The following is a 15,996-nucleotide window of genomic DNA, read 5'->3' on the forward strand; positions in this document are numbered from 1 at the left end:
TCAATACCATTTACCCCATTTGAGATACAATACGAGAGACATCCCCAAGGCTTGCTGGACCTAATAAAGGAGAACTGAATGAGGGAAAAAAAAAAACATTCAAAAGTGTGGTAGCATCCTTTACAAATTTATACAAATGTTTAAAAGCTATATGCCAATAATAAAAGAGCATATCCAAAGGGCACAAGGGATGTAGTACAGGTATAATACGAATGCCAGACTCAGGGAATTTAAAATGGGGTAAAATGTAAGCACTGAGTTCCCTTTGTTAAAAATGAGTTCCTAGTAAGATGGTTAGAATCCTCTGTGGGGGGTGAAGAAAATTTAGAGAACTACAAAATAAGACAGACTGGAAAGGGAAAACCAGATCAGATCTCCCATATAAATGTGTTAAAACTGTGGAGCTAAGCTGAAGCTTCTGTAATCAGTCTGACAACTGCTGTAGATACAGGTAGTATGGTATCAAGAAATTCTACCCTTTCTGTGCAGATACACAAAACATTGTCTAAGTCTCAGAAACAAGAGGTAAAAGACTTTTTACTGAGAAATAAACAGCTTGTTTCCTGAGCTACTTGGTAGAAGACATTTAATACAGAACCTATTGAATATGTCAGGAGGAGGTAAACCTAAGTAGTACAGGATACCACAGTTACAAAAAAAATAAATAAGTGCGAAAATGTTTAATATGGGAGTTACTGCAGATTCCCAAGGTGAATGGAAAAGTCCAACTGTGTTAGTACCCAAGCCAGAAAATTCCAAACGATTTTGTAATTATTTCCAGAAAATTAACAATATATCCACATAGTACAGTTGTATACACTTACCATAAATGTAGATGTTAGAGTGTATTCACTGTTGCAGTCATTACATTTGGGTAATCTGCTTGCAGGCTGCCCTTAGTTGGCCTGAATATCAAAGTCTTGGGTCCTGCATCTGTTGCGGTCTCCTCTTCCATGGTGTCAGGTCGTCAGGGGAATAAAACCTGCAGCCAACGCCAGTTTATTCAGTTTTTCTTGCCCCAGATGTCAGGTGGCCCCCAAAGGGGAGCAAAAGTATATATATATATATATATATATATATATATATATATATATATATATAAACAGCAAAATATATAACTTTTAGCAACATAAACTTTACCTTCATCTAAAAGCAAATACACCACAAAGGCTTTAGAATATAGTGAAGGAAAGAGAAGTTCTAGAAAAAAGGGGGATGGTGAGTGGGTAACCCGGACTGCAACAGTGAATAAATTCGAAAAACTACATTTATGGTAAGTGTACAGAACTGTACTATGTTCTTCGTGTTTCCACTGCTGTAGTCATTACATTTGGGTAGAATCCCAAAGCTTTGGATGGGAGGATGGAACTAAATAGCATTAGGAGCGGCTATAAGGTCCTGCAGATCTGCAGTGGCAAAGCCTGCCCTGGATTTAGAGAAGAGAGGCAAGTGATAATGCTTTGTAAAAGTATGAAAAGAGCTCCAAGCAGCAGCTTCTAGAATGTCTTTGGTTGGAACTCCTCTGAGAAATGCTGCTGAGGTAGAGGCAGCCCTGATGGAATGTGACCGGATTCCCTTGGGCACCTGTTTACCATGATGCAAGTAGCAGAATTGAATGCAGTGGCTTATCCACTTAGAAATAGTCTGCTTTGATATAGCCTTCCCCTCTGATCCTGCAGCAAATGTCACCAGTAGTTGCTCAGACTTTCTTAGAGACATGGTCCCGTTTAAGTAGAATCTTAGTTGTCTGTGTACGTCCAAAGAATGCAGAATCCACTCCCCCTTGTTCTGTGGATTTGGGTAAAAAGTTGGCAGGTGAATAGTTTAAGAGCCACACTGGATACCACCTTAAGCATAAAGGAAGGATTGGTCTTGAGGGACACCCTGTCAGGGTAAAATGTAATAAAAGACTCCATACCCATGAGGGCCTGTAGTTCTGAAACCCTTCTTGCTGAAATGATTGCCAAAAAGAAAGCTGTTTTCCAAGATAAAAACTTTATATCCGCAGTAGCTGCTGGTTCAAAAGGAGGTAGGATGAGTTTTTCCAGCACAAAATTGGGGTCCCATGCAAGAGATGGTGATCTTCTGGGAGGCCTTAAATTTTTGGCCCCTCTAAGATACTGTTTTAGCAGAGGATGAGAAAGGATGGGAGGCACCGTGTTGTAATGAGCATAGATGGCAGAGGTATGGATTTTTATTGAAGAAAAAGATAGGCCCTTGTCAAGCATCTCAGTCAAGTATTGTAAAATCTGAGGAATATTTGGTTTTGCTGTGTCCGTTCCATCTGCTTGGTTCCAAGCACAAAATCTCTTCCATTTATCAGCATAATATTTTCTAGTACTAGGCCTTCTGGCTTCCAAAATAACATCCATCACAGATTTACTGAGAGGTGTTGCTTGAATAATTACATGATCAGCCATGCTGCCAGGTTCAGAGTTTGGAGCTGAGTGTGCAGAATTTGACTGTTCTGCTGAGAGAGTAGATGAGGTATTCGAGGAAAGTACCAAGGGGGGAGTTGAGACATATTCCTTAGGATTGGGTACTACTGCTGGTGAGGCCAGTCCGGAGCAATTAGGATAATTTTTGTTTTTTCCTGTCTGACCTTTAGTAAGACCTTGGGGAGAAGAGGCAGAGGAGAAAAGGCGTAGACTGATAGGTTTTTCCAACTGAAAGATAAGGCATCCACTTTCCATGCTTGTCTGTGATAAGTCCTTGTGCAGAATTTGTCCAGTTGATAATTTTGGGGAGAGGCAAATAGATCTATGTCTGGGATCCCCCATTTCTGTGTTACCATGCTGAAGACTTGTGGATTCAGTTTCCACTTGTGCAGGTCCATAAGATTTCTGCTTAGGTCGTCTGCCAGAGTATTTTGTTTTCCTGGCAGGAATTGAGCTTGAAGATGTACTTGGTAAGTCAAGGCTGTGTCCCACAATGCCATGGCTAGTCTGCAAAGGGGGGGGGGGCAGGAATGTGTACCCCACTGCTTGTTTATGTACCACATAATCGTGGTGTTGTCCGTTATTATCAGTAGATGTCCTGGATGAAGTAAGTCCTTGAAGGCTGTCAGGGCATTTTGAACAGCTAGCATCTCTTTCTGGTTTATATGCAGATGCATTTGTTTTGGGTTCCATATGCCCTGAATGCATCTCCCCGCCAGGTGGGCCCCCCAAGCGCAGTCTGATGCGTCTGTAGTTAGGGTTTGGGTGGCAGGGGGTAGAGTGAATGGCAGTCCCTTGTTTAGGTGACATGTCTCTACTCACCAATGAAACTCCTGTTGTAGGCAGGGAATGAGAGGAATCATTGTTTCCAGACTGTGAGAATGTTGACTCCATAAACCTTTTAGATACCATTGAAGTTTCCTCATATGCAGTCTTGCATATGGAATTAGTAGAATGCAGGATGACATGAACCCCAAAGCCTGCAGAATTTGTCTTGCAGATAACTGGGTTTTTGTTGCCATCTGTTTGAAGTATATAGTCAGTTGCCTTTGTTTGTCTGGCGTAAGGTAAGCCATCTGGGCAGTTGTATTCAAGCTTGCACCCAGGAATGTAATATTTTGAGAGGGTACCAGTTTTGATTTCTTTTCGTTTATTGTGTACCCTAGGCATGTTAAAAGCGTTTTCACAAACGCCAGATGTTGAAGAAGAATGTCCTTGTTCTCTGCTTGAATGAAACAGTCGTCCAAGTAAGGATAGATTTGTATGCTTCTTTGCCTGCAAAATGCAGTTACTGGTGCCAGGCACTTTGTAAAGACCCTGGGCGCAGTAGGTAAGCCAAAGGGCAGTGCAGAGAATTGGTAATGCATAAAACCTGCCTTGAAGCGGAGGTATCCTCTGGATGATTCCCTTATTGGGATATGCAGGTATAGCTCTTAAGTCTAGAGTCACTAACCAAGCGTCCTTGCCCAGCATAGGCAGCAGCTATTGTAAAGTCAGCATTTTGAATTTTGGAACGTCCAGGAACGTGTTCAAAATCGATAAGTCCAGTATTGGACGCCAGGCTTTGTCTTTTCTGGGTACCAGGAACAGTCTCGAATAAAAACCTTGTCCTTTTTCCTGTTCTGGTACTGGCTGAATAGCCCCCATATCCATGGGGGATGTAACTTGTTTCTGAGCCTCTGCCCAGTGATTTTGTGGCAGATCTGGCCAACCGTTTGGAATTGGCAAAGTATGGAAATGAAATCTGTACCCCTGGGATACTATGTTTAATACCCACTTGTCCTGGGTAATTAACTGCCACTTTTGAGCATGAAGTGCTAATTTCCCCCCCAAGGGGGCTGCTAAAAGATAAGTGCTTGGTGATGGTAGAGGGAAGTCATTGAGACTGCTTACTGTAGGGTTGTGCTTTGTTTCCTCCAGATTTGGAGGTGGAGGCACCCCATTGCTTTGACCTGTAAGAACCCTGTGATTGGTATCTAGAGCCTTTTGAGCACCTGGATTTGCCTTGAGAGGCTCTGTTAGACACAGGAAAGGACAAATTTTAGTAGGCCAGTGCCTAGTGAATCTGGGTGGCTGCACTTGTAAGAAATCTTTTACAGTTTGCATAGATTTAGCTTCGTCTTCCATTTTCTTTAAAACCTCTTCTGCCTTATTACCAAACAGAGTATCATGCTGTAAAGGGGCATCCAACAATTTAGCTTTAACATGATCAGGCAGATTTTGCTCCTTGAGCCAGGCATGCCTTCTAATCACAGATCCAGTAACTGCGGCCCTGCAAGAGGCCTCCAAAGAATCAAAACCACATTGCAAAGTATGCTTTCTAACCTGTTCTGCGGTATGCAATAATTCCTGTAATTCTTTATTTCCCACACAATCAGAAATCAACATAATTTTCTGTTTCAATAAGCCCATAACATGCTGTTGATATTTCAGCATATGAAACTGGCAGTTTAAGACCCTAATTGCCAAGGTTGCAGACGTATAAACCTTCTTTCCCCATCTATCCAGTGCCCTGGAATCTCTATCAGAGGGGGTAGGATTTTTGGCTGTAGAGGCCTTTACACCTTTGGGACCCTGTGAGATAGTTTCAGGATCAGCAGCAGCAGCAGGATTTTTGAATAGAAATTTGTGGGAGTCAGGAACCCTGTAATATCTGTCTGGCTTACTTGGAGGCGGAGGTAGGGAATCAGGAGCCATGTTTGATTCCAAAAACACATCATCAACAATGTCTAATACAGGAGGTATAGCCAAAGGCCTATACTGAGGAAGAAGGAAATCCTTAAGCCTCTTTTTTGATTCAGAGAAGTCCTGACTCTCCCAATGAAAATGTTCCCTTAAAATATGCAAGGTTTCTCCAAAAGAATAGTCCTCAGGAGGAGATGCAGACGGGATGGATTCTTCTGCATCAAAATCCTCATAGGGTGGTATAGAAAATTCCTGATCAGAAGAGGAATCAGAAGAAATAGAAACCTGATCTGAAGATTCATAATCAGTGTCTTGCCTAGGCCTCTAAGCGGGGCGGGGGGGGGGGGTTGGGAACCCCTGATCAAGGTAATTAAGTCCTCAGCCATTTTGATCATCTGTTTTTTAGGCATAGGGGCCTGAGCACATGGCTCATGCGTCGGTTTTTTTAGACTTAGATGTTTTTGATCTTGTTTTTGAAGCTGGTGTCTGTTTTATATAAAAATGTTGAGGCCTGAAAACACCCTCAGAAGCCGGTGCCTGCTCAATGGCTCCGGACCCACCCAAGGGAGAGATAACCGCGGGTTCAATACTCTGAGAATCTTGTGGCATACCAGACTCAGCATGGGTCTCGGTAGAGGCCAACGACTCAAACGTAGTGGGCATCAGGGGCTGCAAAAGCACCTCACTGAGTACCGGCGAACCGGCGAGTAGCTTAGGAGAAGCTTCGTCGTCAGTTTTGGACCTCAACAGTCTGTCTCTGTCTGCGTTTTTTGTGAACTCCGGTAGTCGAATTGCTAACGGACGACATTTCAGGGTAATTAAATCTGGATCCAAAATATTTTGATGCAAAAATATACCGACGCTTAATAGTGTGTTGGTTAAATGTAGCACAAAACCAACAGCAAGGCACATTATGATCTGGGTCTAGGCAAGGAATACAGTACAAATGAAAATCCTTATGAGGTATTTGCTTCCCACAAGTAATGCAATTATTAACTTTTACTGACATCAGTAAGGAGCAAGAAAAAGTTTCCCCAACGGGGTACTTAGCTTTAGTTGAAGACTTTGGTTCTGAAACTCAAATGCGAAAATTTCAGGAGTCGGCCAACCGGCACTTGCGAACTGCTTCTGCTTCGGGCACCGCGCGGCAAGAAAGACTGAATAAAATGGCATCGGCTGCTTGTTTTATACCCCTGATGACCTGACGTCATGGAAGAGGAGACCGCAACTGACGCAGGACCCAAGGCTTTGATATTCAGGCCGACTGAGGGCAACCTGCCAGCAGATTACCCAAATGTAATGACTGCAACAGTGAAACACTAAGAACATCTGACATTCATCCAGTGCCTAGAGTGATATGAACTCAGAGAGGCTAAGCAATGCAATTTCTTTGGCAACCAAATATTTAAACAAGGGGTACTGGCAGATTCCCTTCATCTCTGAAGCCATAACAGAAAATAAAATCTTTCAACCCTTGAAGGTTGTTTTTCATTTTACTGCCTTAACCTTTTCACTTTATGAACAGCCCTCCACTTTTCAAAGTCTCATGGGTAAACTTCTGAAATCTCATAACAGTTGAGATCTGGTCACAGGGCAGGATGGTAAGAGTACCTCGATGACATAGCAACTGCCCATCACATTAGATGAAGCACTTAATGCGGTTGTTTCTCTTTATTATTAATAAAAACACTTCATCTTCTTACTTTTAGAAGAGATAATGACTTTGAACTCCTCTGTATCCAAAATATTATTAACAAAACTCCTTATCATAACATAGCTAACTATAGGACCCCCTCAATGTTCCCCCTGGACCATACCTTTTATTAGTACATGGTAACAATGTATTAAGCTAATCTCCCTTCTCCTAGTAGACTTCAACCAACTAACCCTCCATAAACTGGGAAACTTACACATCTTCAAACATGTATGTCCAAATATTTCTGGACTTCATCAGTACAAAATCCCTGGACCAGTTATAGTCCATACTCTAACCAGAGGTGATAAAATACTAGACTTGGTCAATACCAATATTTTCTGATAAAACTCGAGGCTTGCAAAAACTACAAGCACTGCTGATGACTCCCTGCTGGCAAGAAAAGAAATTACTTTTTTATCTATGAGCTGCTTAAAATGATAGAGCTGCATTCTGTTTTACCTGTTCCATTTTTATCTGTTTTGAGAAATCTGCTTGGCCCAGTGTTTTTGTCCTAAGAGGTAGACAGACACTTAAATTACCCAGGCAGTGCATTCCATATGCTTTTTTTTCCATTGATTAATTTTTATCTTGAGTAATACTTAAACACATAGTATATCTGTAGCCTTGCCTTTTCTGATAAGATTTAAGGCCTGCAAAAACTACACACACTGTTGGTGATTCCCCGCTGGTTGTTTTTCCCACCTACCCTCTCACAGTTTCATAGGTGTTTACTAGGCTAACAACCACAAGGGTCATTTTAAGCCTAGTCATGTATCCCAAATATCTGACAAATTTTGTTACCCTTGATAAGTGTAAGCAGGGGCTTGAGAGATGAAATTTCCTTAATCTGCTTTTTAAACTTGATGATTTTTAAAGGTGCCCACCCCCTTATTGTAAATTGAATTTCATTAGCTCCATCTTTTTGAACTTGAAGTAGATGTCTGGAATTATTTGCCTTTCCTTGTGCTTATTTTGAAAGAAAAAGTGCATGTTGCATCTTGTGGTCTGTTTTACCTATTTACTTGCTCTGCGTTTAATATCTAGCTAGTTGTTGGATAAAGTAGTATATTTTACACTCTACCAAACTCTTTTCTGTGTTTTTACATCAAAAGAAGAGAGGATTTTTTTTATCTAGTAGCAGTGGGTGGTAGTCGAGTGTGTATAGGCTGGGAAAAGCATTAGATTTTCCTGCATGTAGTTGTTGCTGATTGGCCGGAGGGCTTATTAATCAGCTTACCTTGTTTTTAGTGCCTTTATAAATTCTGCAGAAATGAGTGGCTCTTGGCTTATTTCTACAAATTGAAGTACTTTTACTTAATAATCACACACATATAATCTGTTTAAAGTACACTGCTGTTATCCTGAATTACTTATTGCCTTTTTTAAGTTTAAGTTTTGGTAGCATTTTACTTCAGACACTCTTTTACTATGCTTTTACATTAGGAGGACTGGGGTTATTCATTTAGTGGCAGTAGGCGTTTGCTTGATCTATCCGAGTTGAGAAGCACACAACAGGGCTCTAAGTGTAGTCATTTTATGGCCAGAGGGCTCAGTAGTCACTTTTCTGTATTTCCAGTGCTGTTAAATTTGGCACATTTGCATGGTGCTGCTCGCCAGGTCAGTGCCCTGTACAGACGCAAACATCTAAAAACCTCACTTATTTTCATTACACTGTGAAAGTTTGCTGTGCTATTTATTTATTTATTTCACTTCTTTAAAGTTCAAAGTGTATTGTCAAAGTGCTATAAAGGCTACTGTTCTACAATGAAACACATTGTATCTAGTGTTTCTTACTTAGTATTAGGCATCTGGTTGTGGTTCGTTAATACCTGGGCTACAAATCAGTTATTTTGGATTAAGGAGGGTCAAAGTCAGCACTCTTGTGGCAGGACATGGCTGATTTCACTTGTATGAGCTGGGAACTGCTGGTGGAAAACTTACTGTGTGCTTACCCGACTGGCCTTAGGGCATATTTACTATAAAACTTGCTGTTTTCTGATCGCATATAAGCCTCACATTTGTGTGAAGCTGCTCTTTATGCAGCAGTAGTTACCAGTGCCTTGTATAAATGCAATCACAAGAAGTTGAAATTTCCCTGTAAAAACCATGTCAGAACTTTATTTCAGTCCAGCATTACTCACAGGGCAACTAGTTTGCATGTTGAGCACTATTTACGCATTTAGTTAGGAATGTTCAAGTCTACCTTCATTCATTATAGCACCCAGGACAATCACGGCTCAGACAGCATCTGGTTTGGGCACTGAGCAGCACTGCTGGTTAGGTTAGCTACAGATTACACCAAGTAAGTAGCCTTCCCTCATCTGGTTACAAACACCCTCCACTCCTATCCCTTGCAAGTACACATTAGGACCTGCAACCATGGATGGGCACTTTCCTGCTATCTCTGCACCCAGCATGGTGGATGTGGACTTCCTGAGGCGATGTAGCAAATGCCTTATGTACACTGACAACCACTTAATTCTCGACCATATACAGTATGTAAGAGATGTAGTTACACATTGACAATGGAGGCTAGACACTTGCATACAGACACAAAAAACAACAAACTGGTCATCAGCAACTCACAGACATTAACATAATTCATCACACCCACAAAAGATCATACACATATACCAACATATGCTGAGGTGCTCACATGTAACTTACCAAAAACGCAAAGGCCTCTCAGATGAGGTCTTCAGGAACTTTGGATGCACACAACAACACAATTCTCATCACAACACAAAGCCACATCTTACTGTGTCTCAGCTACCAAGCCCATAAGGCAAAACACTCCACAACCCAATATTCTGGTCATAGGAGACCCCACTGTGAGACGCATCAATGCCCTGCTTACCAGGCCAGGTAAGGAGAAGGTTGCAGTTAGTTGCCTGTCAGGGGCCAGGATCCACCAGATCACACAAGCACTCAGGTCACTTACATCTAAGTTCCAGTAGGACTCAATCATAGTCCATGTGGGCATGACTGACCTGAGATGTACTTCCCTGGACTATATGAAGAGAGACATGACTGAGTTCTCAGAATACGTGTAACAGGCAGGTATAAGCCTAGCATTGAGCAGCATTCTACTGTCTCCAAGGATGATGCCACAATACCAGCAGCAAATGACAGACTTTCACAAGTGGCTAGGCTTAGCCACTGGTCCCATTCCAAAGGGGTGCAATACTTGTCAGCCTATGAGGACATGGTTGACAGGCCATGCTGTTTTGCTAGGGATGGTCTTCATCGGTCACCTCTAGGCTTTTGGATTTTGGCCAAAACATTATCCACTTAGGCACTGCCAAACAGACAAATCTTCCAACATAACAAAAGCTACTCAGGACAAGCTAAATGTGTTATTGCTCAGTGCTAGGAATCTCAACAAGAAACTGCACTCCCTAGAAGCTCTACTCACCCTGGAGAATGCTGTCTGCGTAGTTAAAGAAACATGGTTCACAGCCGTGGAAAGCACTCTGACAGAGCATGGCTATAATGCCTTTCATACATCCCGACCACCTACTGAACATGAAAGAGCACAAAGCAGAGGTGAATCTATCTACATAATTGATAAGCACATGTCAAGGCTGTCAAACAATATGACATGCTTGAACTACTTTATGTCCAACTAACTATGGTAAAAATCCATTACCATATTCCTGCTAGCTACAGGTCCCTCACTATGAACCAGAAAAGTGATCCATCATACTGGAAGTTACTGGAATCACTCACCATCCACCCCAGTACCATACTCATGGGTGATTTTAACTATTCTACACTAATTTTGAGGCATACACAACCACTAACATGCAGGCCCAAAGATTTCTTGACTTTGTAAATTCAAATATCTGAAGCAGCTAGTCTGTACTCCTACTAGGGGAACAAATATCCTAGATCTGGTACTCACAAATATAGGAGAGCACTGCATCCCTCCACCCTCCACTGTGATGTCCTCACTGGTTAAGATCAGTTCACAAAGCTGTCTCCCTTGAAATAAAGGTAACCCCCCTCAACCTAACCTCAAAAACTTTAAGAACTTCTCCAAGATAAATTACCCTCATTAAGAGATGGCAAAGCTAGTTTACAAGCTTTCCCAGATCCAAAAAACATAGAAACCTATGCAGAGACATGCACAAAAAGCCCTGTCCTACCATATAAAAAACTGCACAGAAATGGCATTACCAGACTGAAATTAACCCCGGTCGAACTGCAAAAACAAGCCACCCTGGTGTACCCCTGGTATTAAAAAGTTGTACAACAAAAAGAAAATCCTGTCAAGAAGTTAGCGGGAAAGTGCACAATAAAGCTAAATATCCCGTTTTAATCTAAACAAGCAAATTAGGGAACTGGCCAAGTCTCTGAAAGCAGACTTTGGGGTAAAAATAGCCTCCAAAGCTAAAGATAACCATAAGGCATTTTTCAGTTATGTCCACACTCTTAAGGGCAACACCCAACAATGTGCAGAATTAGTTGTACATAGTATCACCTATGCTCAGTCAAAAGATGCAACAAATTTGTTTGCCAACAAATTCAGCTCAAATTTCATCTCCCATCACCCCCAGTTTTCCCCCAAGAAATACCTCCACCACTAATTATCACCAAAGAACAGGTCGCCACTGCACTCAAAACCATGGCTTTAATGGAGCCTGACAATATACCAGGTTGCCTCTTAAAACAGCTTAAATCAGGCCCATTAGGATCTCCATTTGACCACAGCCTCCAGACTTGCTTTGTCCCAATAGAGTGGAGGACAGCAACAGTCATCCATCTGCAGAAAGGTGGCCATCTACTGAACCAGGAAATTACAGACTCTTAAGTTTGACTCGTCTTATATGTAAAGCCATGGAAAGACTAATCATGGACCTGATAAATAATGACATAGGAAACTTCCAAACACTGGATCCAGTCCAATTTGTCATCGTCAAGAACAGGTCATGACTACTGAATCTGAAGGATTTCTCTGAGAAAGTCACTACGGCCATGGATGATGATGAGTAAAACAGTACATACCACCTATGTCAATCTGGCCAAGGCATTTGACACAATTCCCCACTCAGGTATTATAAACAAACTCACAAAACTGGGCTTAAATCCCTACATCACCAGATGGATAGCTAATTGGCGCATGGACAGGACACGTGGTTAAAGTGGGTGAATCCAGATTCAGCAAGAAGTCAGTTACTAGTGTTGAGCCACAGGGTTCAGTGCTGACACCACTCCTAATTGAAGTCAAGGCTAATGTGGAAGGCCTCTGGATGACAAAGTTTGATGACAAATGAAAGCTGGGTGCAATCACTGAATCCCCCACTGATGTATATATCCCTCAGGAGGGTCTAGATCACACAGAGTGCCAGAACCATGGCCTAAAACTAAGCGTGAAAAAATGCATTATCATACTTTTTGGGATGTCAGATACCCTGCATATGACAAAAACAACAACACACTCCTAAGAGTAAACTCAAAGGTGAGAGATCTAGGTACACAGACAGATAGTAGCATGAATTTTGACCACCATGTGTCCACAGTGGTGTGAAACTCCTATACTGCACAACATTTAAATAAAGGTATGACATCCATATCAAAGGAAATTACAGTCCAGCTGTACTCTGCCCTTATTAGACCAATAATAGAGTACAATGTGCCACTTGGCATGTACTTGACCAGGCACTTACAGCAGCTGGAGTGATCTCAGAAGTTCTTCATAAATAAAATACAGGGTGTAAACAACATATCCTATGCAGATAGACTAAAATCCCCACTCTTAACTCTGTCTCCTACCCACTATTAATGGGTGACCTATGCCTGACCTTCAAGGCACTCACAAATCCAGCCCTGGTAGAGCTGCTACACATCTGCAAGTCAAACAGCATGAGGGTTATCCAATTTAGGGATTTAAATTTAATCAGTGATGCAAACAAAACATGCTGGAGACAAATTGCCCCTTCTTTGGAATAGGCTTCCTATTCACATTAAGCAGAGCCCTTCCCTGGCCATCTTCAAACATAATCTGAATCAATGGATGGAGAATCACAAATTCACACTTGGCTAGCACCTATGTCCATTGTGGATAGGGGCAAACTAAGTACATACCGCCTTCCTTGACCTGGCCAAGACATTTGACACAATTCCCACTCAAGACATAGGCACACACCCATGCCACCCTCTTGTCCCAAGGGGCCATATATTAGATAAAATCATGTTATATTAGCTAGACTTGTAAGGGCTCTTAAACCATTAGCCTAGTAATCTCCTATGAATCGATGAATATGGGTCAGCTTTGCTCCCCAGCAAATGCAACTTCCGACCTAGTCAAATCAGATCACCAGTCAATCACAATCACCATAACACAGAAGCCTGAAACATCCTCCAATGCCTCAGAATTAAGTGACTGTACGATGGCTAATCTAATACACCTGAGTGATGACATGGCTAAATTCAAAGCCCCTTCCATCTTGATGATCCCAATGCTTATAGAAAATTCATAACTGTGAAATTCTATACACAGTGATGAAACTGCCTCATCAGAAATAAATACACCTCCAAATTAAAATATATACACATGTACAGCAGAACCCAAATATAAACAGACATTGTAATAAAAGGGAAAATGATCATTGCATGTAAAAAATAAATCCAACTCTCATGATGCTAAAACACTCTTGCTAAACTAAAAAAGGAACTCTGAACCCTAATAAAATCAACCAAAGTCAGATACAAGGTAAAAATAGCCACCCAGGTGAAGGATAATCACAAAGCCTTCTTTAATTATGTTATAAATCTCAGAAACAATGCCCAGCATTGTTCAGAGCCAACATTAAGAAATATCAAATACTCAGACCCAGAATGCATAGCCAAGTTGCTAGCAGACAAACTTAGCTCAAACTTCATTCCCCTTCAATATTCTCAGATCACATACCCACACCTACACCACTCCTTCAAATCTCCCAAGCACATTTTCTGAAGGTGCCAAGTCCAAGAACATTACAAATTTAGGGGACCAGATAATGTACCAGACTGCCTACTGGTCAGCCTGAAACAGGATTTGTCTGATCCCCTATAGAAGCTATTCAATATCAGCCTCAAAAACAGGCTTTGTGCTAGATGAATGGAGGACAGCAGCAATCATTCCCTTGCACAAAGTTGGGATTCAACGGACCCAGATAATTACCGACCCCTAAGCCTGACCAGTCTTATCTGTAAGACTAAGAAAATGATCATTATGGAATTAATAAATAAGGATATAGGTAACCTACAGACTCTCAACCCAACCCAGATCAGATATGTCAAAGGCAGGTTCTACCTACCTTAACTGGTTGATTTTTTCAAAAAAAGTTACTGAAGCAATGGAAGAGGGCAAAACAGTGCTCACTTCATGGATATACCCTGCAAAGGCATTAAACACCATCCCACACTTAGGTGTCATAGATAAACTCTCCCAGCTGAATGACAATATCTGTGTAATCCACTGGATATGAAATTGGCTAACAAATAAAACCCAGAAGTTAGAGTGGGTTGCTATACCTCCTCCAGAATACCACTCACTAGAGGTGCATCCCAAGGTTTACTCCTTAGGGCATTCCTCTTTGGCATTTAAGTTTTGGAGGTTAAAGATAACATTAACAGTATGTGGCCGGCAAGTCTTCAGCCAACTGTGAACTTGGTGCCATTATAAACTCCCCAGCAGACACAAAGATCCTCCAAGTGGGCCTGTTCTGAACAAATAACTGGTGTCAAAACCATGGACTAAGATTAAATGCCAAGAAGTCTATAATCATATCTTTCAGCAGGATTCATATTACGTTATCAAAAGATAACGTAATTGAACGGCCGAAACATCGAAACTGCCACATTTCAAAACTTTTACTGTGGGAGGCCGTGCCCCCACACCTCCCACTAAATATATATTCCAACTCCAAGACTGCACTACAGTGAGGAAAGGGCAAATATCCCTGTCTTCACTGTACTGTGATCCCACAATTCAAACTTCGAAATGAGGCCATTTCGATGTTTTGGCCGTTTGATTACGTTATCTTTCGATAACGTAATAGGAACCCCTTTCAGCAAGCATGACTCCCCTTGTAACTATTACACTGATAACACACCACCGAAAATTGATCTTGTTAGGGATCTGGGAACCTATCTCAACAGTGTACTGCCCTTTAAAGACTACATAAACTCTGTTGTAATGTAGTCATTTTTACTGCACAGCTTATATCTAAGAATATTGAAAAGAGAGAGATGTAATCATTTCACTGTACTTGGCACTCATTATGCTGATCACTGGGTATTCCTCTTTCAGTACGTGCCTGTCTAAACTGTCACAACTAGAATAACCACAATGCTTAAAAAAAGAACTCTAGGGCCTAAACTGTAAATACTATGCAGACTATTTCAAAGTGATGAAGGCTACTGACACTTGTACAGAGCTTCAACAAACCCTGTTCTGTCAGACATGTTACACACTCAGATGTCTAATAGCATCATGAACACATGCTCAAGGAATCTCAATATCTTTTGCAAAATAATAGAACATGTTGGAGGGATAGGCTGTATCTCAGAGAATGCTGCTTCTATGGAACTGTCTTCTACTCCACTTAAAGCAAAGAACTTGTCTTACTCCACTCAATAGCAATTTGGATGAATGCATGGGAAACCACAAATTCACTCCCTTGTTTAGCACCCTTATCCCTCATGGATAGGGGAAGCATGTAAATGCCCCAACATATTCATGTTCAGCCTATCTCTGGGTTACTGCATACCAAATATAAGGACTAAAAACTACAACGGAAATCTAAGGCTAGGCTTCCTCACAGATCTATAGCCTAGTAAATACCTATGAATCTATTTATTCAGATAATTGGAAGTCACATTTGGCTAAAGTACAAACTGTATTGAACTCTTTAAGATAGGCAGTATTTAACTGTTAATGCTGCCAAAAAATAAGCCTCATATGACAGAAGCCAGATACTTTGGATGTGCGATTGGGCAAAGGTAATTAAACCACAAAATATACAAAAGAGAAGCTGTCAAGAACTAGCCTATATGAAATATCATGTGAAAGCATTTAAGGCTTGTGGGCTACTATACAGTTTGTACCAAACTTTGCTACCATAGGTTGTCCACTGAAAGAGTTCATAAAAGACAAAGCTACCATCCAGAAAAGGTGGACCGTAGCAGTAG

The 15,996-nt window shown here is 41.4% G+C and overlaps 1 protein-coding gene across 1 annotated transcript in view; it reads right to left on the reverse strand.

Moving 5' to 3' along the window:
- CENPJ (centromere protein J) overlaps positions 1 to 15,996 on the reverse strand; it is a 921,807-nt gene that overhangs the window by 834,217 nt on the left and 71,594 nt on the right. The window lies entirely within an intron of this gene.

This window comes from Protopterus annectens, chromosome 5.part1 (assembly GCF_019279795.1).
Source record: "Protopterus annectens isolate FY-2018-M chromosome 5.part1, PAN1.0, whole genome shotgun sequence".
Lineage (NCBI taxonomy): Eukaryota > Metazoa > Chordata > Ceratodontiformes > Protopteridae > Protopterus > Protopterus annectens.